Source organism: Lathamus discolor, chromosome Z (assembly GCF_037157495.1).
Source record: "Lathamus discolor isolate bLatDis1 chromosome Z, bLatDis1.hap1, whole genome shotgun sequence".
Taxonomy (NCBI): domain Eukaryota; kingdom Metazoa; phylum Chordata; class Aves; order Psittaciformes; family Psittacidae; genus Lathamus; species Lathamus discolor.
In genome coordinates this window covers 105,862,878-105,890,553 of record NC_088909.1, presented here as the reverse complement: position 1 = coordinate 105,890,553, position 27,676 = coordinate 105,862,878, and the positions used below count along the sequence as shown (strand labels likewise).

The following is a 27,676-nucleotide window of genomic DNA, read 5'->3' as shown; positions in this document are numbered from 1 at the left end:
GTTAATGCCTTGTACAAGGCTTTCCCATAATTTACATATGCTTCACACCCTCTCATGACCTACATGAATATGAAGGAGGGTTTTAAGAGCAGGGGAAAAAGCCCAGATTGTTGCCTGGGGATGTGCCTTTCCCAGTCCCCAGAAGCAAGGCTGGGGAGGGGAGAAAGACTGTTTAATGTGAAATAATAGCTGGATTTTTATTTCACTCCCTAAAAGCTGTGGCTTTAATTTTCAGAAAGGCTACAGGAATTAAGTATCGTTTCTTTTCCAAGTGAAAAGTCCAAATCTCTGAGCTTAAGCCTAGAAAGTAAATGTTTTGCTTGCTGTATTTTAGCCTCAGAACTGATCATGTGTTGGGTTTATCCGTGCTCCTTTCATTACCTGAACCATCCCATTATACTGGTAACAGATTCTTATGTTAATTTACAAAGAGAAGAACTCGGGGACATCCATAAGCTCCCACACGGAAGCACTGATGGGGAAACAGCTTGGCTCTGGGTGCGCTTTCTGTGTTTTCCTCAGACCATCTCAGGTGGTGTCTGCAGAATGAAAATGCTCCACGGATAAACACCAGTGAATGGTAGGTGAAAAGAGCTCTCATTTCAGGTGCAAATCTGATAGCTTCCCCTGCAACTCGAGGGAGAGAATTAGTTCCTTTTGCCACCCGCTCCTCATACCTCCACCTGCCACCCCCCATCGTCAGGCTCTGTATCCAAACCCTCCATCTGAACCAAAAAGCTGTATCTGTCCCTTAGTGAAACATCTTTTATTTGCCAACTTGTTTTTCCCACAGACTCCCGCTCCCTTTTGTGTTTGCGCTAATGTTCCGAATGTCTACACCGCGTAGCCGATGATTATTTGTGAGACAGAGTGAGTTAATGCAGATTTGCAAGCTGTTCCCATTTGTTAAATGTCAGAAAAACACATGCAAGTCACTGGCTTTAGCACTTAGCTGCCAGCTGGCTCTTCTGAAAGGAGGGGACAAATGACAGTCTATCAAACAGCATGCTTTCAAAGAAAGAGGAGACCTGTTCCAGAACTGCAGCTTCAGAGGCTCTTTTAACAACATAAGCAAAACTGGGAGCCAACCTCATTTTTTCCCCCTGGCTGTAATGAACACATAGCTTAGCTACAGCATTCCCCCACCCCCAGTAAAAGCGAACTTGAATTAAAAAGCTTATGGAGAAAACAAGCATCCAATTTAGGTTTTTGCTTTCTCTTCCCCCAATTCCTTTTTTTTTTTTTTTTTTTATTTATTTATTTATCTAAATTTCTTCCTGGCTTTAAACTAACACCTCAAAAAAAGGTCAGAAGGGAAAAGAGTGTGGGTTCTGAGATCAGGCGAAAATCTCAGAAGAAGGTTTCAGGAAACGGTGCCAAATGGAAGTGTTTATCCATGGGTAAGTGCCCAGTGTAGATTAACATATTTTAATTATGGTCTCCGGGTTTCTGCTCTCCCTAAAGAATACACAGTTTAGGCCTCACTGGTGAGCCAACGTTATCATGGGGGGTGGTGGTGGTAAGGAGGGCTACTGGGTTGTGCATGCTAATGGGGAGCCCGGTCCTCACTGTGCCCCAGTACGTGCATCCCTCCTCAAGCAGGAGCCGCAGCAGTGCCAGTTCCTTTGTGCCACCAGACACGCTCCGATCCTGACCCGACAGCTGCCAGCACGGAGGACCCCAGCACTGCGCTGCTTCCCCAGGTGATGTCCACCAGGACCTCCAACATCACCCCCTCATTAGGATGTCTCTGAACAGCTGTCATGTGGTGCTGACTTCTTGTCACGGTTGACAGCAGTGAGATTAAAGCAGGTAGCCAGAGGCTGGGAGGAAAGCTCTGTGTTTCTGTTACAAAGCCCTGAGTCATCTGGTCCCCTGTTATAAATATTAGGTGTCAAATCTGGGTTCACGCTGAGCCATACATAGCCTTGGGTAGATCCCATTGCACAAATGGCCCCATTTATTGCAGGACCACTATTTGTATACAAGATTGCAGTCGTTGTCAAGATGTCAAAATCTGGCCTCTCATGCTTAATGCTTCATAATTAACAAGCGGTATTCTACTAGTGAACATCTTCTGATTATACAGTAAGATTTTGAAATGAGTGGTCAGTTCCCAAAGTTTTCTCTGGTTTAAACTCAGTGCCGGTTAGGACAGGACTTTGTTAAGAATCAGGCAAGATTCAGCTTTTCTGCCTTCCCTGTTCTTGTTCGAAGCTAAACATCCAGGTTCCTTCTTACAGGGGAAAGAGAGAGGCAGAACTATGAAGAAGGTAATTAATGATGCATTGCTTTCAGAAGAAGGAGTCACTGGAGGGAGCCCGGGTGACTCCAGTTAACTCTGGGTTCAGTGCTACCCAATGACATGGGAAAAACTAGGCGAGATGAAACCTTTTCTAGCTGCAAAACAACTGCCTGTAAAGCTCATTGCTCTGTTGCTCACAAATACACCTCAGGAGCACTCCTGAAGAAGGACTTTGGTGCAAATGTGGTCTCCAGTCATCATCCAAACCACACCTCCTTTCAACTGTTTAATCTATGGGAATTGTAAACTCCATGGGTGCTCATGCTTTTGTCTTGAAAAGATACCCTGGGCACCTCTAAATTTGAAAAGTGCATTGGTTAACTCCTGCCTAAATCCCATTGAGATCCAGGAATTAGGCAAGGTTAAGCCCCCAGATCTGATAGCTTGAACCATCCCTGATGTCTTCAAAATCAGCAGAAGGCCTTACTTCAGTCAATACTCCTTTCAAAGATAAAACAGGTTTATCTATTTAACCAAAAAGTGAGATATTCCAGGTTTCAGGCTGTACTCATTCAGATGAATGTGAAATAAGAGACTTCAATTGCTCTAAACTTCTCATTGTAGGCTCAAACTCCAGACTTTGAGACTGTCTGGGGAAAAGGGCTAGAAAAGCTATTGTTCTGGTGCTGGAGAATCTAACCCCATTTTGAGTTTTGAGAACTCGGGGTCTTTAGAGGTATGTCTACAGGGATATTCAGGAATATTTAGGCACCCAGCTGCTATTTGTCTCAGTGCCTTCATCAAGAGAGATCACAGTCAGGTTGGATGTAAAGAGTATAAGAAAATGAAAGCCCCAAGCAATATTAGCCTGCGGAGAACGAGTGAAGACAATTGTTATCTGAAAATTTCCTCCACATTGGATTCTTATTATCTTTCTTTTTTCACCATAAACTGTTCCCTGCAATTGTGCTTGGGTTCATTCAACTGAAGAGAAAGGCTCCCCTGTCCATCTGCCTAGCACTGTCCAAAGTTCCTCTGATCTGGCTGGTGAAGCTTATCAGAGTGTTACTATCCTGTAGTATCCTCTCCAAACCTCCAGCGTCTGACTCTGAATGCTGAGATCACTGAATCTGTTGCAGGCTAGCATATGACACTCCTGCATTTTTTAGTGGCTTGAGAATATCATTAGGGAAAGGCTGAATTCAGCAGCCTGACAATAGACGAGGCTGCCGCAGATCCGCATCCCAGCTCCGACCGGTAGAAAGACTGAGCATGTATTCCCAGTAGGCACACACACAAACACACATATACAGCATACATATTTATATATAGATGCATTCAGGTTCATACAGATCACAGATACACAGAGCACCCACACAAACACCACCACCACCACCACCAGCCTCATCACAGGGCCCTGAACACAAGGACAGGGAGCTGCTGGAGCAAGTCCAGAGGAGGCCATGGAGATGCTGTGAGGGCTGGAGCAGCTCTGCTCTGGAGCCAGGCTGAGAGAGCTGGGCTGGGGCAGCCTGGAGAAGAGCTAGGCTGGGGCAGCCTGGAGAAGAGAAGGCTCCTGAAGGGGAGACCTTAGAGCAGCTCCAGTGCCTAAAGAGGCTGCAGGAAACCTGGAGAGGGGCTTTGGGCAAGGGATGTAGGGACAGGACAAGGGGAATGGCTTTAACCTGACAGGAGACTGAGATGAGCTCTTAGGCAGAAGCTCTTCCCTGTGAGGGTGCTGAGGTGCTGGCACAGGGTGTCCAGAGAAGCTGTGGCTGCCCCATCCCTGGCAGTGCTCAAGGCCAGGTTGGACACAGGGGGCTTGGAGCAACCTGCTCTAGTGGAAGATGTCCCTGCCCATGGCAGGAGGCTGGAACTGGGTGAGCTTCAAGGTCCCCTCCAACCCAAACCAGTCTGGGATTCTGTGATTCCATGTTCCCCTGTGGCTGATCAAGGTGAAAGTTTATCAGAGTAAAATATACACATAGGCATAAAATACGGATCCCCAGTAGCTGGGCTCAGACACCCAGTCTGCCCAGTAGCTGCCTGAGGATCCCAGTCTCCACCCTGTTGCTGGCATCTCAGCATAGGCAGTGTTGAGGCCTGACTTCAGGGGGGTACAGGGGTACAGACACCTTGCATGTACCATCACACACACATAGAATGGATCCGTTGTAAATGGACAGCTCATTTACACATAGCTGGCTGTTTTATCCATTTTTCTTTCAATTTTCCCATGTCAGGCTTTCCCAAACCACTTTGATCCCTCCTTTTCCCATCTTTCGTCTTCCCTTCCCTAAACATCCTGCAGTAATTCCCATTCAATCCCAAAGCATTCTTTCTGTGCACCTCTAATGTGTCTCTGGTCAGTGACCCCCTTTGTGTCCCTCAGGTGCTCCTGTGACTCACCATGGTGGGGTGATGCTCACCCAGAGCAGCCCGCTTCATCCCTGAGGTTTTTTGGGTCCCCCACTCCCCGTTATGCTCTGTGCTCCCCTGTGTGTGTGGAGATGAGCTTTTATCTCACACCCTAGCAAATACTTGCTTTCTGTGACATTTTTTTGTTGCTCTGTCTGTATCCGAGGCATATAAGCTCTGCCATACCCATTAGATGAAGAGCATTGAGGTGAGTAAACCCTTTCCTTTCATTTTCTTTGAAGAGCGTCAGGCTCAGAATTAAGCAGCAAATGCTGGTAACAGCAAAGATGTGTTTCATGTGGGAAGGTGGTGAGATGAGACCAGTCTAGAAAACAGAGTAAGGTATATCTGGAGAGACTCTGGGAATCTGGTCATCAGCTCATAGACTTGTAGCCATGTGAGAGTCAGCATCCCCACCTTGGCAGAAGGGGTTATTTATTAGTGCTGGCTTCATCCTGGGGCGTTGCTGGCTGTAAGTGGTGCTAGCAAAATACTTTGACAGTTCAGTGTCAGACATGCACAAGGGAACCTCATTTTTAAGTGCACACAAGACTCAGGTTCTCAAGGATGCTTAAAGATAGCTGATGCAAAGGAAGATTTACAAAGATTTTTATGTATTTAATTCCCATTAACTTCAGCGGAAGATAAGCATCTTTTCTTAACTTGGCATCTTTCAGTATCTGGATGTCTTTAAAAACTTTTCTGAGAACTAGATAGGAAGTTCTTAGTTTTAAAAATAAGCACTAAAAAGCATTTGTGGCAGAACATTTAGGAGCTACACTGCTGATATCATAAAGCAGTACTTTTTCTGAGGAATTGTTATTCACTTACTCACTGGATAAATTGAATTTTTAGACCTGATGAAGGACACACTAAATATGGCAGAAGACTTGAGAAGAGATAAAACTGAAAGTTATGTCTTAGTTTCAGATTCATCCTGAACCCTGTTTTATCAGCATGGCAGATATACTTTGAGACTGGACAGTGCTAAAGTCGAGTTTAAGAATGGAAGCATTATTTTCTCATTTTACTGCTTCCTGTGCGAATTGGGGAAGGTTATCCTTAGTATTTGTGATCATATTTGGTCAATACACCCTGGAACTGTATACACCGAGCCAGCTCTGAATGAGGAGGCTGCAGGACCTCACTTTACGAGCACCAAGCTGGGATGGCCAGTCTGCTCCTGCAGACAGAAGTACCATCTCTTCAGGTGCCGATGCTGCAGTGCAGACACTCAGCTATTTTGGAGCCAATTTAAATCTCTGTCTCTTAGCGATGTCTTATGCAGAGCAGGCTTCTGCTTAGAGCATGATCTGGAGACCACAGAAATAGATAGCATGCTTTTGACTACGCTTCAGCAAACTCCATCTAAATCATGAAATTCTCCCCACCTCACTTCCCTTCCTTGATAGAGGGATAACAACCCTTTCTTAACACAGTACCCGTCTTGCTCAACACAACAGATCCCAAATCATGCAGGGAAGAAGAGAGGAGAGGGGAGGGAAGGGCAGATGGTATCATCCTAATACAAATAATAAACAATCAGATTAATCCTTGCATCATGACAAGAGTTTCATTAGGTGCAGAACTAGGGAAAAACACTGCTGCATTCCCTAGGAGCAAATCAGAGGGGGATGTGATACAAAGTGCTCCAAAAGCTTTTTTTTTTTCCCTTTTTAAATATTTTTTTCTCATTTGCATTTGTCTTCTACTGAAGGTAATGTGGGAGGGCAAAAGCAGAAAATTATAGTGCTGGAAACCAACTTCTGTGTTTAAAAGACTTTTGTCAGCATCTCGCTAGCAGGGTGACCAAATGCTCACGTTGTAGGGGTCTTGTTTTTGTGGTCTGCATCCGTATGTCACACACTTGATCAGAGAGGCATGATCGTGGGCTAAAGCAGGCAGATCTGAAATGTCAGTGCTCAGGTAGGAGGACGGCACTCCTGAAATGTTGAGTGCTTTGCACTGCTATTGCTACTTCTTGGTTGGGCTGTTTCTATTTCCGCAGTGTCCTCATGCCTGTCATTGCCTGGACCTGGTTCAATAAACACATTAGCCACATCTGAGAACACAAATATTTCTTCAGAGGCTTAAATGTCTGTTTGAACATGTGATTGCAGTAACAGCGTGTGCAGCCAGAGTCAGCCCTGTGTACAGCATCAGTACTGACAGGTCCAAATTTAGGAAGATCACATGTAAGAGGAAGAACTATGCTGGTGTTAAATGGTAGTGAATACAGGCTGGCTGCAATAACAGGTCTGCGAAAGGTGCTCCTTTAAGTAACATCAGAGTTTTGCTGGGATTGCCAGTCTCTTGGAAGCTGTCATTGTGGAGGATGCACAGCCCTTTCCACCATGTGGCTGTGCTTCTGAGCATGGCTTTCCTCCTGTTTGTCCCCATGGCACCGGGATACCGTGCAGCAAAAGGCCCGTGGTGTCATTTCTTGGCATATTTCAACCCAAAAATCCAGTGTGGAGAAGATTCCCTGTTAGCCAACAGAGATACGAGTGGAAACCCAGCTGCAGCCCTGAAGGAACCTTCTGAACAACACTCCCTCCTTTTCACTCCTGAAAAAGGGGGTTTCTCCTAGCGCAACTGCTGCTAGCTGATACTCACTTTGATGAAAAACATGAACTGAGAAAGTGAGTGTTTAATATATGAAGCATGATTTATAGTGTGCTTTACAGAAAAGTTTTCAGCAAGTCTGAGTTCTCTATTAAAAACTGCTTGCTTCATTACGGAGTTACCAAAATAGGCAAAGAAAATATTCCTTGCTTATCCCAAGACTCCTTAACTCCTGACAATTTTAATAAATCAAGGAACATTTGTAAGTACTAAATGTTTAATGTGTATTCACAGTTAATTTTTAATCAACTAACAACGGTGATGTGTTAATTGAATGCCATTAAGAAACCATAACTTGATGCATTAGCTATTTTCCTATGCAGAGGAACTTTTCCCAAGGCTTTCAGTTGTTGCCCAGGCTGCTTTTGAAAAGAAGTATCTTAAATGTGTTTGGGCCTGGAATGTTCAAACCCTAAAATTGAGCCAAGTTCATAGAGTTCACTGGGGTTTGTAGTTTTATCAATCTGAGCTGAATTTTAAACAAGCCTGGGCTAAGTTTCAACTTACCTTGTGTCTTAAGGTGCGACATAAAACCTAGAAAGCAATTGTGTAGGCTCAGCATCTAGACTCCTGGTCTCAGTATGAATTGCTTAATTTTGGGGATGTCAACCAAAAGATCAAAGAGAAATTCGGAAGGGTGACATTCAGCCATCTCTGTGACTTGTGAAACTTGCTGGTTTTGCATCCATCTTATCAGTGTGAAGTCAATAGAGCTATGCTGCTTTTATTCCAAATGAGGACTTGCACTAAGGCCATGGTTACACACCTCTGTGCTTACAGTATGACTAGCTGAAGAAGTTGCTACTTCCTGTTCTACCCCATCTATTCACTTCTCTTCTTGCTGGCCTGCCTGATGGACTATTGTCTGCTTCACTCTCTTTTTAGTGGAAATGGACTCAGTTAAACAGTTAAATTAGGAACTCTTTGCTAACCTGGCTAAATCAGGGGAGATTTAGATTAGATCTAAGGCAGAAGCTCTTCCCTGTGAGGGTGCTGAGGCGCTGGCACAGGGTGCCCAGAGAAACGGTGGCTGCCCCATCCCTGGCAGTGTTCAAGGCCAGGTTGGACAGGGCTTAGAACAGCCTGCTCTAGTGGGAGGTTTCCATGCCCATGGCAGGGGTTGGAACTGGGTGAACTTTAAGGTCCCTTCCAACACAAACCACTCTGTGATTCTATGAGTCTATGAATCTGAATGATAATATGCAGCGTTCACATAAGCGGCTGAGAGAGCAAGTCTCATGGGGTGACAATCCCTGGCAGAGCAACTGGGTCTGGACTGGGGCTACTCCTTTGGCCAATTATGGTACAGATAGAAAAGAAGGAGGTGAAGCCCCCAGATTTCCCTTCATACATAGTTCTTGTACGGGTGTGTTACATATTTCACCATGGTCTGAAATAAGTCTGATCAGAAATGCAAGGAGGAAAGGGGGAGGAGAGATGTGAGACAAAAACAGCCAAGTTATAAATATCTCTATTTTTAGATACTCAGATGAAATTTGCTAGGGGGGCTTTTGGTGATGGTAATCAGGAGAAGAATGAAGGGCATCAGTAAAGATGATTGAAACCTATCCAACAAAAATAATCTACTGCAGTTGGCTCATTTTCTTTCTGATGTTGTGCTCAATGAAATGAATTTAAACTGTTTATTTTACAATTAACATGCAATGTGCATTTCCAAAGTAATTTATGAGAAACAATTTTCTTTTTATGTGGGGCTGCAGCAGAGAGAAAGCAGAGCTTCAGTTTACAGTGGCAAGGTGAAGTTCCGGGAAGGGGAAAGGTGTTTCTCATATAAGAAACCTGCCACTTTTTATGGAAGTTGCATACCCCTTCATGGGTCTTTCCCACGATAACCTCTGGGTGCCAGGAGCAGAAACTGGAGGATGAGGAGGGATGCTGGGGTGATAGAGTGTTGCAGATGGCATCATCTAGTCCATGAAAGTCTGAGGACAGTCAAGACAGATTTGCTTTTACATTAGCAACAGGTTGAAATAGATTTGTGGGAAAGTCTGCCTCGCAAGAGGCCAGAGCCATACATTGCTTAGCTGCTGATCAATTTCTGTCCTGTATAACCAAGTCTCTTCTGTTGTGCCCCAGCTGCCACATAGTGGTCTATGCATGACTGAAAGAAGCAGAGGTAACACTGTCCTTTCTCACAGTCTCACCTGTAAAACCTTTTGTGCATGCTGCATTAATAACCGTTATCCATCCCTGTTCTCCAAAGTGCTGTCAACAGTGTGGATGGGCTGATGATCTGGGCAATATCCTGAGACTTCAGAATGTAAGGTTTGGTTCCTTGCTCTGTTATATATTTCCTTTGTGACCATGTGCAAGTTGCCTCCTAAGGGAAATATGCTGGGTTGTAAAAGGATCTTGAATCCTGAAGATAAAGTCTTAACAAGAGCCAGTGGCCAGGCACCAGGCAAATTCAAATAGGGAGAAAGGTTCATGTTTAGAGTGGAGAAGGGAATTAACTCTCAGCGCATACTACTGAGATAAGGGTCATTCTTTTTTCTTTTGATGTCTTCAGTTCAAGACTGAAAAGTAAATGTAGCCAAATACAGAGTATGTTTAAGCAAAACCAAGTGCCTGGGTTTAATACAGCTGTAATTATGTGGTGGTATATAGCTGATGGCATCCAAGTGGTTAGACTAGGTGAGCTAATACTCTTTTTCCAGGCTTTATACTCCTTGAGCCTGTATCATAGAAGAATTTTTGAAGGACAGTGGTCAATTCCCAACTCAACAATTAAATTAAGCAAATATCCTTCCACAGGAAATATCTATTATGGAGTAAGTCTCATCTCACTCAGGCTGACTAAAAAGAAGGCATCTAGTAATTAGTTATGAAGTTTTTGACTAAAGTTGATGGCAGATGCTGTCATGTGCCATGGACGTTTCAGCCTGCCAATAGTGGATATCAGGTAGATGGACCCTCTGGTCATGCTGTCTCTCTCCATCAACTGTAAAGGAACCTAGGTGACTAACATGGACTTGGTGAGGATCTTTTAAGTGCATGAAGTTGGATGAGGTAAATTCCAGCTTGTACAGTCTTAGCTCAGGTGTTTAGTAGCTGCACTGTTATCTTCACTCTTGTCTCATAACCCCTTTCCTTATATTTATCACTGTTGCAAGACAGTCCTACATTTCATATCCACTCCAAAACGACTTTTGCTTTACCAAAAGCAAGACTGAACCTGCAGATTATTTGCCCTCTTGAGCCTAGGTGTCTAGCTCCCACTTAAATCATTTTCCGTCCTGAGTTGTAGGTACAGTGTTGTTAGCACCTGATAAAAACCTGCTGTGTGTCATCCTGGCTGTGCTTGAATTTTAAGAGATGATTTTGAAAGGAAATCTGAGGCTCGCCCAGATGAGTAGAAACATGCATATGATAAAAAGAAGAGGGAGACAAGGATCTCATGTAACTTCAGGTGTTATAACATTAACATCTGAGACTAGTTGTTTCAGGCTGACACCTCTAGAATTGATGTGACCAGACTCAGATGCCTGTACCAAGATGAGGTCAACCACTGTGCAAATCAGGCTAAATTCACTGTCTCCAAACACCTTTCTACTGATCTGCACCAGATAAGGAGAAGCACTGTTTTTTTTTGGCTGATGAAGGAATTTGACCTGGGGACCAAATTTGGCTTCTGGCTTTTTTAGCCTGCATGCTAGAAGCTGTGGCTGCCCCATCCTGGCAGTGTTCAAGGCCAGGCTGGGCACAGGGGCTTGGAGCAACCTGCTCTAGTGGAAGGTGTCCCTGCCCATGGCACAGAGTTGCAACTGGACGAGCTTTAAGGTCCCTTCCAACACAAACCATTCTGTGATAAGGAGTCCTGTTGCTTAGGCAGGGGATAAAACAGGGTTGAACCCATATGTGATTCAACCCCCAGAAGATCAGTAACCTTCTCAGAGTATATCTTCTTCTCTTTCTCAATTGTAGAGAAATTCAAGGGTGACCAAGTCCTAATGTACAGCCATTAACTAAATATATAAGATTAGAGAGGATGAATCTGTGCTGACAAATCTTGAAAACCAAACCAACTGAAATTTGTTGTGCATTCTAGTTGTAATTTTGTTGATATTGCTGGAACTAAGACATATTTTAATGCTTATTCACATCTCTTTATGTAAAGATATTTATATATTAATCTGTAGATATTTATATGCTTACTTATATGTATATTTATATACTTGTGTAGATAGTCATATAGATCTCTCCACTAAGCCATTCTCTAATTACGTGCTGTCAAAGGGAAGTATTTCTAAAAGAATAATTTGGGATTTGGGAAAGTTTGCATGAGGTTGAACTTTAGGTCCCAATCTTGCAAAAAAAATCTTTGCATTAATAGCAATAGAATGCAACTCATGGTAGCAATTATGTGATTAACTTTATCTATATAACACTAGACTCATCATGGTACTAAGGTACATCTATATCATATTCAGCTATAAGTCAACTCAAAGTCATATTGAGGAAAATCGTAACAAATACCACTAGATGGACTCCTCTCTTGGTGTGGAAATTTCCAGCAGCATTTTGTTGTGGTTGGCATGATATTTTTGTTGCACTTATTGGCTGGTCATCCTTTAGCTGTCTGAGGCAGCAAATGATAATCCAGTGTATCTGCTGACAGAGACATTTAAACGTTGTCTATTTATGAGCCTCCGTGATGTTTTCCATTCCAGAATTTTAATTGATGTTCTTTTCTCCAGGCAGTTATCTGCAAAAATCTCTACAACTTCAGCCTTAAGTTCACAGACTGCCCCTAGGAATGGCTGTGTTTCTCCACCTGGGCAACCTCTGAGAGAAGCAACACAGCAGATTTCTGAGCCAGTTCTATCGTCTCACATGCCACCTCACTTCATCTCCTCTATGATCTACAAAGGAAAGGCAGAACTCCTTCTCCCAGTCCCTGAGGTGCAGTTTCTTTTCCTTCAGCATTTGTCTGCTCCTCAGCATCAGATCTTTTCTTACTGCAGAGCGTGCTTTCATGGCAGCCATGTGTGCAGCTGATGCGGCTCCTTGAACTGAGTGGTCTGCTTTGATTTCTACACTCAACAGGAAGAGACACCTGGCTTTACAAGCCGGGGGTGGGGAAAGTCAAGAAACCACTTTTGGGGAACATCAAGGAAAGATGTGATATCAGCAGTTTGTGTTTCATCCCTTAACTAGCTATTTTGACCCCAGGCAACATCTTGACTGTCATGATTGTGTTGCTGTAAACCAAAACCAGAGTACATTTACAGGGAAGGGTGTATATTCCACCCCCAAAATGAACAGTGGAAGTGTAGTTTGCTGGATTTCAGAGTGGAGGTAGAAGCACTTAAACCCAGGATGCAGGATCAGAGAGTATCTGGCTGTATGTCGTGGGTAGGATATAATTTGATCTGTATGGTTGATTCACTGTAACATAGCATGGATTGCAATTTTTTTCCACCTACAAAAGCAAGATTTAATACTGCTAGGTCCCAGTATGCCTGAGCATTTCAAAACATGTGTTAAAGGTCCATAAGAGTTGAGCAGATGCCCTCCTAACAGGATGGGTATTTTCTGCAAAGCTCAAGGTCTTCCATTTGTGGAACAGTACAGGTATGCTGATGGCAAACTTTGATTATACCTAATCCTCTTTTGTCTGCAGGGGAATAAATCAGGAAGAAGCAAACAGCAAAGGAGTAACTTTTTTTTTTTCCTTTTCTGAGGAACATTGTGCTGTATATTCCTTACCCCAGCAAAGTTAGGGATAAGCAGGTATTACCTTGGTTTGCATCTTCACCCGGAAAGCTGTAGATAAAGTGCCAGGTCTCACTGCCCAAATGGGAAGAAGGAAAAATGTCTCTTCCTTGTGTTAGATTATCTAATATTGCTTGTCTCATAAAAGTTATTTTGTCCTGGCTCCGTTCCAGTGAGGTGAAGCTTGGGTTCATTATGAGCTCTTTTCCTGTGTCCCTTACTCTTTGGCAGTGATATTAACAGATACAGAATACTGTAGTTTAGATTAAAAATAACCTTCTGTTTCCATCCACCTTTCATGGTTGAAAGGAAATTCGTAAATTGTCAAGTTGACTTGATTTTTCCTCCGGACTTGCACCTATTTGCTGTAATAAGAATTTCCCCCTTGGGTTTCACTCATCTCCAGCGTGTGGCAGGAAAAAGGGATTAGGATTGTATTTGTCTTCTTTCTGAAGCCAATACCCTTTCAGCAAGTCTGCTATCAATTCTAGCTGCCAAAACAGCATCTTAATGCCTTACCTGAGGGTCAAGTATTTTATATTAAGTTAACTTTTGCCTCTGCTGACTTTCAGTATTCTATTTACTCTGGATTCCTCACTCCTTATGGAGCTTGCTATTGTTTTATGTGCACTCAAACCTGTATTATGCTCTTTGGTTCCTCCTGCTAACCTGGCAAAGAAATGGGGAAGGAGTCTTGGGGCTTCTTCTTCCTCCAGTAATGGCCCATTTTAGTGAGTTTATCCTCTGATTTGGAGAGACTCTTAACCCTTTGGCACCAAGAGATGGGATTTCTTGACACTAAGTGCTCTGCCAATGCATTTTTGTCAGAGCTATGGACCATTGGTACCTGGGGGGATTTACAGAGTACTTAGCAGACCCATTTATTTGCAATACAAAATAATGTTTTGTTTACAGCATCCTCCTCACAGAGCATTAATCATAAGGAACCTCATTCCAGCTGCAAATTGTCAATAATCCATGGGGTTTTTTGCTCATTTTTTGTCACGCTATAAGCGATCTCTTATGTCTTGTGTTAAGAAGGATGTGCCTTCTGTGAGGTTCTATGCAGAGCTTTTTTCCAAGGTGACTTGCTGTTGTGTGAGGTTTGTAAGTTGTAGCTCACAGATGGTTTTGGTGTACATAAACTGGATGGGTGCTGTGACACATCTCTGAGCATGCAGTCCTGTCACAGGCTGTCAATGAAATGTCTGTTACAGTAATTTAGAACTTGACCAACAAAAGGGCAAAAATTTCTATCAGCAAACAACTGGCATCTATAGTTTTATCTGAAAAAACAACTATAAGCTATTACCCACTATACCAATTATCTGTTTTGCTGAAGGACACAAGACAAAGTCAAGCAGTCATGATTTCTTCCAGGGGAAAACTTTTATGATCTTTCTGGCCAGTCAATTGGAATATTTTTCCTGGCATATACCATCACTTCATCTACTGATCTAAAATGTATCAATACATTAGATAAATAGGTCAATGTATTTTAATATTTAGTGTCTATAATTTCGTCAATGGAATGAGTGGATTTTTCCAAGTGATGCACAACAGATATCAGTTTTGGTTTTTTTGAAGGTGAATGAACTGATACAAGGAAAATCAATATAATTTTACCCAGGGGATACAGTCTGAGCAGTACCCAGTGAGACCACTCAGGTACCTGTAGGTATCATTTTATACTTTGAAATTGAAAAATACGCATATAACCAGAACCTGAACCACTCATTGGGAGCCCTCACCTCTTCTATTTTCACCTCAGCAGTATGTATACTATGGATTTATCTATACTTAGATTCTTATTTGTCTTTTCCTCCCAACCCATAATCAGGTTGGCACATGGGCATATAGGAAAACAAGTTTTAAAACCCAGCCAACAACTATCCATCTTTCTTTTCTTTGAGGACAAGAAAATAAATGAATGTGTTATTGGACATTGGAGTTTTCCAATAAATCTATTGAAGAAAAAAAATATATTTTCATTTAAATTTCTGCCCCCCCCCCCAAATCAGATTATTTTTTGTTTACTTGAAATTTCTGTCATGGAAGTTTATTAAAAATGTTCAGCTGTAATTTCATTTTCCTCATTTTATTTCTCCTTTTCCCCATTGAAAAATGGGGCATGGGGCAGATGAAAGGAAAGAAGGATATAAAAAAATGGGTGGAGGGATGAAATGTCCACTTGAAAAAGGGAAAAATTTGAGGAGAGACAAATCATTATGAGGCAAAATAGTTTTCTCCAAAGCCCTTTCCTAGTTTTGAAAAGGAGACAGTTTTATTAAAAGCATCTTGTTGTTTGAAAACTTCTGTCTTATTTTACTTTTCTTCCGCTGTTGATTTCGGCTACATCTCAAAACCTTCCCCTTGTGTTACCTGCTGTATTGTGGAAGCTGGGCTTGGATGCACACTGACTACCCTTGCTCACGATATCTTGTCTTCTGTGTTTTTATTGAGTTGGTGGTTGCATAGCCCCAGGTCTTGCAAACTGTTCTTTACTACTTGAGGTTCAGTGACTGTGGCTGATACTGTACCAAAGTGTTTAAATCGCAGCATTCTGTGCTGAAAACTAACCAAAAATAGTGAATATCACTATCCAAACAGCAGTGCTTTTGAGTGATAGGCTGAGATATTTAGTTTTGGAGAACTTTTTTGCTTGGGTTTAGCAGCTACTCCTTGTGGGTTTGGTAAGACCAATAACCTCCAGTTTTGGGTCTCGCTACTTTATGCAGCATCCCCAAGCAGGACCAATCCCTGCATGTCAGCGTTTCCACAGCCTGACAGTAATCAATGTACATTTTAATTGGATCAGATAGTCGTCCTTTTTTTTCCATTTATGAGTGACAATTTCTCTTTCTACGAGATCGAGTTTTACATTCACCTGTTTGGGAAGCACGAAACTGCTACCCAGCATGTCATACAGTATCAGGATTGTCTACTGTCTTGCATGAGGTTATTATGACAGGTTCCTGTGTTTTTGTGGCCTGGCTCCATGAAGCGTGTCACATTTGATGAATGTCTGACAAACGTGAGTTGCTATTTGTAGGCTTGATTTAGAAGGGAAGGAAGTTTTGCTGGGGGAGCTGTTCCCCCTGGATGTGATCTGATTCCAACCCTTTCAGTTCAGGACAGTCAGTCTGCAACCCTGACTGAATGACGGGTCGATATTCAATAACTCCTGAACAAAACCTGAAGTCTTCTTAGTCAGCAGAGCTTGGGTTTCCTTCAGGGGATGAGAACACTGTGCAACCACTCTGACAGAGATGCTATTTCCATTTTCCTTTAATCTGAGGACAATACAGGCAAAGCTAACCTGGCATGAAACATTATGTATATTAATTGCCACAGCAAGACAAAATATAATAGTATATATATTCTTGTGCCCAGCCGGTTAATATCTGACCTGATTCAGTTTTAGTCAAAGCTACTCATTTAGGGTTGGGTTTTCTTTAGAATGTGTGTTTTCCACTTAATTGAGCTATACTATCTGCAAGTTAACTTTTTTTCTGTACAGCTATGTGCAGGAATATTAATAATGACAAATGGATCTAATCTATCGCCATTCACCGTGGTATCCAGCTACAGAGCATGAAAATTTATGATGGTCAAAAGATTTTGCCATAAAAAACCCTGCTGTCTCCTGCCTTGTTGAGCCAGCATTGGAGATTTCTCCGTCTCCCTGGTTAGAATGAGTCAGGTGTCAGACTTGACTTAAGCTCTGCTTTGGGGACAGTATCTTTCAAAGGTGTGTGACAGAGTATTTCCACATTTGGCCAACATCTTCCTAAACTGTTCAGACAATATTAATCTTAAATTGCAGATTTGCCTTCTCCTTTCACGGCTTATTTATTTTACAGAAGGCATCTCCTATTGTTTAATGATCAAGTGATTTTTCAGGCATATCATTTGCAGTAGTCAGCATTATTTACAGAAATTTGTCATTTCTCTGATACTGCTTTGTTAAGCTTGTCTTGGACAAATTAGTCCAGGTGTCTGCCAGATGAGGATGGGAGAAAAAGATTTTACAGAACTTTTGTCCTTCTGAGTCCTGGACTCTAAAAGGGAGAACAGTACCAATGCAGAACTCACATGTGGCAGCATGGTGATAAGGCAAAAGAGCCTTGAGGGTGTGAAAACAAAGGGCAGACAGCATTAACCAGAGCTAAACACAATGTGGGGAGATATTTAATGACCAGTATTTCTGCTAACTCGGAGGAAAGTGCCAAATCACATCATTAGTTGACCAAACACTGGACCTACAATTTACATGTCCCAGTTGACCATTCCTTCTTTTTAACAGATGGAAAGGGACTCTGTTAACAATAAAATTTTTGATCACCAAGTTTCCAGGGTACACCTGGGATAAAGGCAGCTCTCCCATGAGAAGGAGAGCTCATTTTGTTTGTACCTGTAAACAGACCACAGTCTGACATTGTTGAACAGCTAATGCCAAAAGCCATCTAGCTTTGCACCTTGTCCTTTACATTTCTTCCTGGTTTTAACTGTTACTCATTTTTACAGCACCTCAGGTGTGTAAGGTTTTCTGAGCTATCATAAAAGCCAAGCGGTCCCAGTCCATTAGTGACGTGTTAAAGCTGTTTGCAGTTTTATGTCTGCTAGTTTAATCGACTTTTCTGCAGACTACCACATGGTGTTCCTTCCATTATATCACACTGAGGTATAGCAAGAGAGCATTCGGCGTCAATAGGATCAAAGTACAATGAGCAAGTGCCATATGAGAACTGAAGAGCTGTTATATGAAAAGCATTTCCCTTTTAAGTTGGTTTTAAGAGGTGGTTTTAAGAAGTTTAAGACCCTCTCCTGCCTCTTGTTGTTAAAGGTAGATCTGAGTAGAACACTGCAGCTTTGCGTAAGAATCAGAAAACATCCCAGAAAACAACAGGTATCATTAGAAAGAATCCTACAGCTTGCTCCATAGCCATTCTCACACCACAAACTGGATAACTAAAAGAAATGTGTTACAGCTAAAGTCAGTGGTAGAAAATGGGGCCACCAGTGACACTGTCTCAAATCAGAGCCATCTCCCTGGCTGAGAAGAGGGGAGTCAACAGATAGATAGGTCTTGAATGGGGAGAGGAGGGTGACACACAGCTTGATGACTGCAGCACAAGACTGTGGGTCCTCCATTTGCCTCTTGCTTAAAGAAAACTGAAGTCAATCCTGTCAATAACAAGCATTAAATCATCAATTTTGGAGACTCGAATGTGCCTGAGAAGTCCCAGAGATCATATCTGGGTCTATGGTGATATATATGGTCCCCTTACAATTAGAGGGATCCAAGCTACATACTAAATAAGGGAAAAAACAGTGTTTTTATAGTATGTATAAAGATTGTTAAGGAAATTCTTCACAATCAGGAAGGCAGCCTTCAAATCATTGTAGATACTTCTCTGAAAACATTGGCCCAGCACTCAGCAGTAGTTGAAATAGTTAATAACATGTTAGTAATGAATAGGAGAGGAAATGGTAACTGAATGGAAAAATCCTGTGCTTGCAGGATGTTAATAGATCTCCCTGATAAATTCTGGGCAGGAGGGAAAACGGTAGGCTACGAGTCTAAAATGCTGCATGCTGTTATGCTGTTTTACTTAATGCACTTAGCAGAGAGCTCACTCTACCATTCCAGTTCAGCAGCACAGTTTCACGAGTAAAAATCTGCCTGATCAGACTCAGTTCGCTGACAGTCTTGGACATAAAGACTGCCTATGAATGTTGGCAAGGTAGTAAAAAACAGTCGAGACGGGAATCATTTGGGTCAAGTCTGGCACAACTAAAATAGCAGAATGGGGGTGAGGTGTAGAATATGTAAGATGCATATTTTGTCTTTTGGCACCATAAAAACGGCAGAGTTGGCATTCAAAAGAGAAGTATTGATAAATCTGCCTTGATACAGAGATGATGAAGATTTTTCCTATCATGGAGGTAGATGGTAGGAGTTCTGAGTCTGATTCTCAATCTGTTATGACAGTTTGCATCATTGTTGCTCCGTTTATTCCAGGTTTATGCTTCAGTTAGCATAGGCAAGCATGAGGATTCCCAAAGTTCTACCTGTGTTACTGAATGTTCTCAGCATTTCTGCATTCACCCTTGTGTGCATATCCTGTGGTTCCGTGGGCTGAGATGCCTTAGTGCTATTTCCCATTGAGTTGTTTCATTATTTATCTGTCCCTGGAGGAGGATTTGTGGAAATGGCATTGGAGAACTGTCAGCACTTATATGTTCTTGTTTGCATCCTCTTGGCAAAGTGAGTTCCAGATCAAGCAAAGCACAGCTCAGACTGGAAATCATATCCCAGCTAAGCGTATGTACAGAGAGGAAAGACCACACACTTCATGGTTTTACACGCACTGGGGAGGAGGGAGGGAGAAAAGCAGAGAGTGTAGGCTGCAGGTTCATTTTTTGTCTAAAATCACAGTGCTAAAAGAAGAGGTAGCCTTCCCTGGGGAGAATCAGCAGATGACACATACGTCATCTGTGAACATTTCTGCAGTAAGTGCGAAGCAAATGGATTTTCCTTCTCCTGGTTCATTTTGTTTTCCATTTCATTCTGACTTCTGAAAGGCCAGAAGAAACCTCAGGAACTTCAAAACTGTATCATTATCCTGGACAAAGGGTAGGAGAATCTCATCTAGTTGAAAAGGTAGATGAATAAATAATAGAATCATGGAATGACAGAATGCTTTGGGTTGGAAGGGACCTTAAAGATCATCCAGTTCTAAACCCCGCTCTCCCTCTTGTCAAAAACCCCTTTCCAGATTTCTTGTCTTCCTGAGTTGGACACAGGACTGGGGGGGGGCCTCCGCAGAGTGCAGGAGAGGGGGAGAATCCCCTCCCTGAGCTGCTGCTCACACTGTGGGGGTGCAGCCCAGCACACAGCAGGGGGTCTGAGCTCAAGCACACACTGACGCCTGGTCATGGAGAGCTTCTCAATGACCAGCACCCCCAAGGCCTTCTCCTCAGGGCTGCCCCATCCATGCTCCACCCAGCCTGTGTTTGTGCTTGGGATTGCCCTGATCCAGGTGCAGCATCTTGCACTTGGCTTGGTTGAAATTCATGAGGTTCACATGGTCCCAACCTCTTCAGCCTGCCGAGGTCCCTCTGGATCGCATCCATTCTCTCCAGCACATTGACCACACCACACAGCTTGGTGTCATTGCAAACTTGCTGAGGGCACACTCGATCTCACTTAGTCTTGACAAAGTAATTGAACAGTGTTGGTCCCCACTCCAGCCCCTGAGGAACATTACTTGTCACTGGTCTGTGCTTAGAGATTAAGCCATTAATCACAACTCTTTGAATGCAACCATCCAGTCAATTCTCCACCCACTGGTGGTCCATATGTCAAATCCGTGCCTCTCTGGTTTAGAGAGAGGGATGTCTTGTGAGACAGTGTCAAATGCCTTGCACAGTTCCAGGTAGGTGACATCAGTTGCTCTTTTTTTATCCACCAATGCTGTAATTCTGTCAACACAATTTGCCCTTAGTGAAGCCATGTTGGCTGTCATCAGTCACTTCCTTATCTTCCATGTGCCTTACTGTAGTTTCCAGGAGGATCTGCTCCATGATCTTGCAAAACACAGAGGTGAGAATGACTGATCTGTAGTTCCCTAGTGATCTGGGGACAGATGCAGAAGTTTGGATTCTGTTTTTGTGCTGGTGGTCTTGAGTGAGCAGCTGAGCCAGTCTAGGCCTGTTTGTCCAGGAAGATTTGTAGTGAATACAGCTAATAAAGGAAAAGCAGGAGACAACATGTCATGCAGCCTATAAACACACAGGGAAAGGCTAAGACAGCTAACTTCAGTATCTCAGTATCTGTAAAAGTAGAAGCCTGATAGCAGCAGTGCAATCCAATTCAGCTCCAGCTTCAGACCCTTAGATGTAAATGTTTCCATATGTGCTGTAGGTCTGCTGTAATCAGCACAGTACAGTCAATAGTCTTAAGAGATATTCTTTTAACTAACTGATACTGTTGGTGATGAGCTACTGCTAGGCAAATGCCAGGGTGGGTTCAATAGCACTCCATATGCTGCTGACTGAATCACCACTGCATATAATGAAAAGTCAGGCTGCTAGGCTCAGCTGTAGGCATTTCCTGATAGACTCCAAGCATGAAAGCCCAAATCTGACATGTAACCAAGGTCATAGTAACTTCTCAGTAACTAGAGGGACCAACCTCTCATCTGTGATCCAGAAGTCAGCTATGTGGCAATCATCAGGAGCTAGCCCGAAGGAAGGCAGAGGTGCAGGGTGTGCCTACAAAGTTTCATACTGCTGGCCTTGGGTTTGCGAGTTGCGCCTCTTTACTCAGAATGTCCCCTTTAGCAGGGAGTTGAGGGTGACTTCACACTTCTAATTGGTGTGAAGCTCTCCCAAGAGACAAGTATACTCTTTTCCAGCCGGTGGAAGACCCTGAACTCCACAAGTGAATCCTTGGCTTTAGGGAAGCTGGTGACCTACACTTCTAATTTCTGTGGGGCAGCCTCTCCAACCTATGAATTAACTTAATGGCAATACTAACAAGTCAGATGGTCAGTGTTAGGAGCCTGATCTATGCAGTATTGCTGTCAGCATGTTATGTATCATGTAATCTATATTGGCTTGGAACAATCAATACATTGCTCTCGAATTTGCTTAAAACTGTTGGAGTTGAACCAGTCACAGCAAGCGTGGAAAACAATTGCAAAATTTCCCCTTAGGTACACAAACTCAGAATACTCTCCCCCCTCCCCCTTGCATGGAAAGCAATGAAAGCAATGGCTAGATTCCTGTCTCCCAGGTGTTTAATGAGGTTAATGGGCCCTTTATAACCAGTTTGAGATCTTTGAATGGAAAATGTTACTGCAGGCCTAGGCATTCCATTATTATTCTTTCTTTTCCTTTTTGAAAAGGGAATGTACCCTTCAGAGTGTTCTGTTCTGCAACTGCATTGTGGTTGTTGGTGTATAAAATTGGTGCTTGGTGTGTATAATTTATAGCCTCTAAAAATGATAAATAGCCTGAGAAAAAGGAAGGATTTGTGTATTCAAGTCCTAGGAGTTTCAAGAAGGAAGAAGTTGTTTGGGAAACTGTAACTTCCCACAAACCTGCTTCTTAGCAGTGATGTTTCTACTTACACCACTGGAATTTAACTTTGAAGTCATCCTAGCTCTGATCTGGCCTTTAGAGTCCATCCAGGTCTGCTGCAGTCAGCAGGAACAGAAGATTCAGAATATCTAGAAGATGTCTAAACCTCTGTGGGTTCAGATGTCATTGGCATTACTGGTATTACCAAGAACTTTTTTATGGGGATAAACTAGAAATTACTATATTTAGCCTGGAAAAGTGATAAAAATTGTATCTATTAGAGGAATATGGCTTTGGAACTTGCCTCCTGTTGGGGTCAACTAGACTCAACAAGGCTTTAAACAATGTTCAGTACATTTTTATGTGGGACTAAATCATAAGCTTTCCTGAGAAAATGGGGAACTGGACTGGATTCTTTCCAGGCTAGTCTTCTGATCTGATGCACCTAATTTGGATACTGGCTCTCACGTTTAATGGGCTGGCTCTGTTACGTTGTACTCAATAAAAACTGCAGCTGTCCAACTAATTATTAGCACATAATGTATTTGGTGATTGTTGAGGAACAGTGTCAAAAATGTGTTATGAATCAGATTAACTTTACGAGGTTCTCTAATCGCTGTTTCAGACTAAAGAGGAGGAAGAAAGACAAGGCAAGGCAAGGCAAGACAAAGAAAGATTTAAGTAAAACTGTCATCAGTAACAAGTAAACACAGAATCACAGATTGTCTGGATTGAAAGGGACTTTAAATACTTGCAAGCCCCTGCCATGGGCAGCTTCCACTAGAGCAGGTTGCTCCAAGACCCTGTGTTCAACCTGGCCTTGAACACTGCTAGGGATGGGGCAGCCACAGCTTCTCTGGGCACCCTGTGCCAGCACCTCACCAACATGCCATGAGTTTTGTTTCTTCTGTTTTGGAAATGTCTTCAAATTTCTGTGCACTTTCACTGTTATTACTCCAACTAAAACTCTATCTTAAGTTTTTAGATTTCAGTGTTATGTTCTCATAAAATGCTGAGCATAACTATAATGTTAATGGAAGTAGAGACTATTCAGCAGCTCACAAGTTCAGGCCCAAAATGGTTGCATTTGGTTATATAAAATGCATCAACCTCCTAACCTCATTTTACAAAAGTTTCACATTGTTATGAAATCAGCTTAAATGATTCTGTCTTAATGGAGCCTTGAGCAGTGGTTACCAGAAGCTCTTTCACAGGTCAGCAAAACACTATTATGTTGATGGCTCCTGCTGACAGAGACTAGCAAGAAACAAGTCTTCACAGATGATGAAATGCATATTTCATTGGAAGAAGTAGAAATGTTATGCTGTATTTCAACTTGCTCAGACCTACACTGCAACATTTAACCTCGTGATTCTGTGTTCTTCCTTCTGTAAAAGCATGAAGTATTTGCACAAAAAGCACTTGTTTTGTCATGAAAATGTGATGAATATATGAATCCAAAAGAAGTTTTCTAAACTTGCCAGCATCATTATTTGCAGAACTCAGACAATTCCAATTATAAGAAAAAAGTATAGGGGCAGCTGCATTGACTCAGCAACTGCAATTGATATAAAAAGAGATTCCTATATTATCCTGTTGGACCTTGTGCATCCAAATCATGTTTAAAACCAGCTACTGATTTCAAAACCTGTTAGGAATTTCTGGTAAAAAGTTCTGCTTCATATGAAGGTTTGTAGGAACCTACCAGGTTTATGTGGCTGGTGGATCAAGGGAGGAGAATGAGCAGATGTCCCAGGTCTCTGAGGTCTATGCGTGGAAGGGGATTGGGTAATGTTTTAATTTAACAGACAGACAAGTGTTGATGGAGGTGGCGGCATGTTCCATTACTGTTTTCCCTGTCACAGACACCTCAGGGCATAAACAGTTTCCATCAGCTATAATGAACATAGTACATAAACAGTAAAATGACCACTTGGATCTCAACATTCAAAAGCAGAAGAATTACTTTGTTACCTCAGCATTTGGTAGTGTCCAAAGAAGACCGAGCAAGGCTCTGTTAACACTGGCATAGAGCAATTTAGTCTTACAGGCAGCATTTCAAACATACCAAACTCATACAATGCCATATGAAAACAAAGGTGGGTACTGGATTGTCATGATTTACACAGCTGGTCAGGAGCCAAACCCAGCCCCAGGGTTGCAGAGCAATGTTATGAACTCCAGGCACAGATACCCCAGGGAAACGGGTCTTATAGTGAGCTCCATGTAGGTGCCAAGTGTCATTTGAAGCCTACAGAAGTCAATAGTTAATGAGATGCCTGGCCCAGAGGTAGGTGTCTCTATATGTCTTGGAAGATTTAGCTTCCCAAGCTCATTCCGGTTTCTTTTCCCTGTGTGCTTTGAATCATCTGGGACGATTTTGGGTGTTTACAAGATCCACATCAGTGACACAAATGGTCCAGTATTGATGGGGACCTGTAGTTTTTTGAGGTAGCAGTGAGAGACAGGGGCATCTTTTGGGACATTTCAAATGGACTCAGATTTCTACTCATTCAGCTAAGAAAGGGTGCGCTTGCTTTGGTCTCTTCTCTACCATTCCTAAAGTACAATGAGCATGTTCTGTTGCATTAACAAGGACTGTATTTCAAATATCATTCTCCCTCTCTTTTATTTTTTTTTTTTTTATTATTATTAATCTCCTGGGAGTTTAAAAGGTAAAATGGAGCTTTCCTATTCAACCACTTGAGTTCAATATTTGCCTGCACATACAGGGTGTGATTCTTTTCTCTGTAGCCACAGGCTCACTCATGGCAGCGTACAATCTCTAATTTAGCTGTTCACTCTGTTGTCTACACATATATATAAAAGGAAGAAAAAAAGCTGGCCTCCTGCTTCTGGCTTTGTTTCCATCCATTACTTGGTCTCTTCTCCCTTAGTGGGAATCACTAAACAACAGTAACTCATTTGTTCTTAAAATTTAGGTGACCACGAGCAGAGTAATAAAAGGGAACTTTTATAAAATTACTGTATTCAGGAACCTGCAGGGGAGAGGGAATTAACACTCTTATGCCACTGACCCATTTTTATTAATGGTTTTATGTAGGTAACATCTAAAAGTCAACAAAGGCTCAGGAAACAAAAAGGGGTAAAAAACCAATTTGTTCCTCATTAAGGTGCTAGAAAAGTCCAAGATAAACCTGTTTAAAATTGATCTGATAAGCTGGGGAGCTCTGGTTCACTGATGTGCTTTTCTCTGCTAATGGTCCTTTGCTAATATTTATCCATTACTGTGAGTAACTATTAATCTCCTAAGTTGAGAAACAGTACAAATGCAATTTCTAGAGCATTTAACCTTTCATGTTTGCTGCCTCCAGAGTTTGGATGGAATTGGATACCAAGCACTACATTTAACTTAGTTTCTATAAGCTTTAAATTGCTAAAATAATGGCACAAAGAGTATTTAAAACTAGATTTTTTTTTTCTCTTGACAAAAATATGATATTTTTCCCAAGCGTAATGAAGTTGAATTCACTTTTTCTTTCCCACTTGCTAGCTTCAGTCTGTTACTGAAGCTCCCTCAATTGCCATGTGCTTGGAAGTATCATTTTTTTCCTCCATAATTTGACATCAGAAATGGCCACAGAGGTAACAGCTCAGCAGCATGAATGTCTTTCTAATGATCTCTTGGAGAAAAAAAGGAGAAAAAAGGTATCTCACTACAAGCCTAATAATTCTAATATCCAGCAATAAATCTTGATTTAAAAAAAGAAAAATTTCCATAAACTTCCTCATATATGCAACCACTCAAGTTTATCTTTGCACATCAGAGGTTCTGATCCTTCCCTTTTTCTCTTTCTCTTTTTTTACCCCCCTTTTCCATCTCCCCTTCCCCCCCCCCCTTCCCCCCCCGCCCCATTCTATTCTGGCCATGACAACTAAAGGCTTTTGAAAAAATGGCCAGGGCTCTGAACAAAGCCTGTTGTTGCAGGTAATTGTTGAAATATCAAGGGTATTCTGTCCTCCATTACTTAAGCTTTCATTTGTGGCTTTCATGGTTTTGAGGAATGTTTATGGCTGACAATCCTTTCTTTACGGCTCTATCCTTCAAGCTCTGGCTGATACTGCTGAGAATGACCGCATGAGTGACTGATAAAATGTCAGGATGCCATTGTTTCCAGGAGAGTGTTTGGGAGCAATAAGATCCGTTTCAATTTGTCTCATCCACCTGACTTTAAGGCTCTAGGTTTTACTTCTTGGACTGCTACAAGAGAAAAAAAACCCAAAGCTAACCTTCCCCCACCTCTAATAAGCAAAAAACTTGTGGCTTTCAAGTGCTCCAATGTAATATTATGCAGATGGGTTATAATGGCAACAGTGCTGTGACATTTGAGCCATATTTCACCGAGCACATCGGTACAATATTTTGGACTTAATTAATAATCTCTGTGAAAGCTGGTTTATGGGTCGTAATAACCGTATTTTTAAAACTTGTGGAACGCCACAACAAAAATGCAATCCACAAGGCAGATGGTGAAGCAGGGTCTGTGGAGCAACAGAACAGAGAGCTTCACAGTGAGTTTCAGAGAGTCTTCTGCTAGGATTTAGCCCTTGCCAAAACTGCTCCATGTCTCAAATGGTCTCTGAGGGTCGCCAGACTAAGTGATAAATCCAGGTGAAGAGGAGGCAGCAAAACAAACTGCCAGATGAAATATATTAAAATATGAATTAACGCTTTGCATAGATGGTTTTCCAGTGCCATTACTCTAAAGCTGTTGCAGTAATTTTAAATTAAATAGCAATCACTTGACGTAATTCAACTGTAAGCTTTCTGAAGTTGCAGTTTTCTGAGATGTGGACTGGAGTTTACACAGGGTCTAGGGCAATGTGGGGTTTCTTCCTGTCTGGTACATGTGGGAAGAACTGGGACAATCCTGACAATGTTAGTAATAGTGGTAAAACCACCCACCTGTGGTGTAAAAAACCCGTGCCTGTTTAATGTGATGCTGTTTTTAGTGACGTTTTGGCCTCTACTCCTGTGTGTCATGAGGCAGTTTGTGGTCCTTCCTTATGGAAGGCAATGAGCAGCCGAGCTAAGCTACATCCATGATTGAGGATGGCACAGGAGAGCCGATGGGTGCCCAGATTTGCCCTTTGTCAGGACAGAAAGGCGGCTTCACATTGAAGAGAAAACCTGCTGCTCTGACTCAGCTTTTCCAGAGCCATTTCAAATACATCCTGTCCAATGTGTAAGGTACTCATATGCTACAGCGATTAATCTGAGCTACAAGAATGTAATTAACTGTCATTTAACTAACAACTGCAGTTAAACTAGCATTTAAATTTGCCGAGGCATGGATTTGATAAAAGGTCCTGAGGTGTGGCAGAACTGCTGAGGCTCACAAAAGCTGGTCCCAGCCTGGCTTAAATTAACCAATCTGGTTTTTAAACCTCAAACTGGTTTAAAGAAAATAATTATTCTGGTGAGACTCCCCGCGAGTCTGTGCCTCAGATCAGCTTCTAACTCACCCCATTTTATTAAGAAATTGTAAAACTGGGCTGAAGACTGAGTGCTGTGCTCATTTTCCAGGCAATTTTAAAGGC

General features: G+C 42.3%; 1 long non-coding RNA gene across 2 annotated transcripts in view; it reads left to right on the top strand.

Moving 5' to 3' along the window:
• The window catches only part of LOC136005700 (uncharacterized), a 126,262-nt gene that overhangs the window by 17,536 nt on the left and 81,050 nt on the right, over positions 1–27,676 (top strand). Inside the window, exon 3 of one of the 2 annotated variants that reach the window (XR_010608843.1) lies at positions 12,007–15,336. The exons of the other annotated variant lie outside the window; for it this stretch is intronic. This is a non-coding gene — a long non-coding RNA (uncharacterized LOC136005700). Of the gene's footprint in view, positions 1–12,006; positions 15,337–27,676 lie in introns of those variants that run through there. 2 annotated transcript variants of the gene reach the window in all.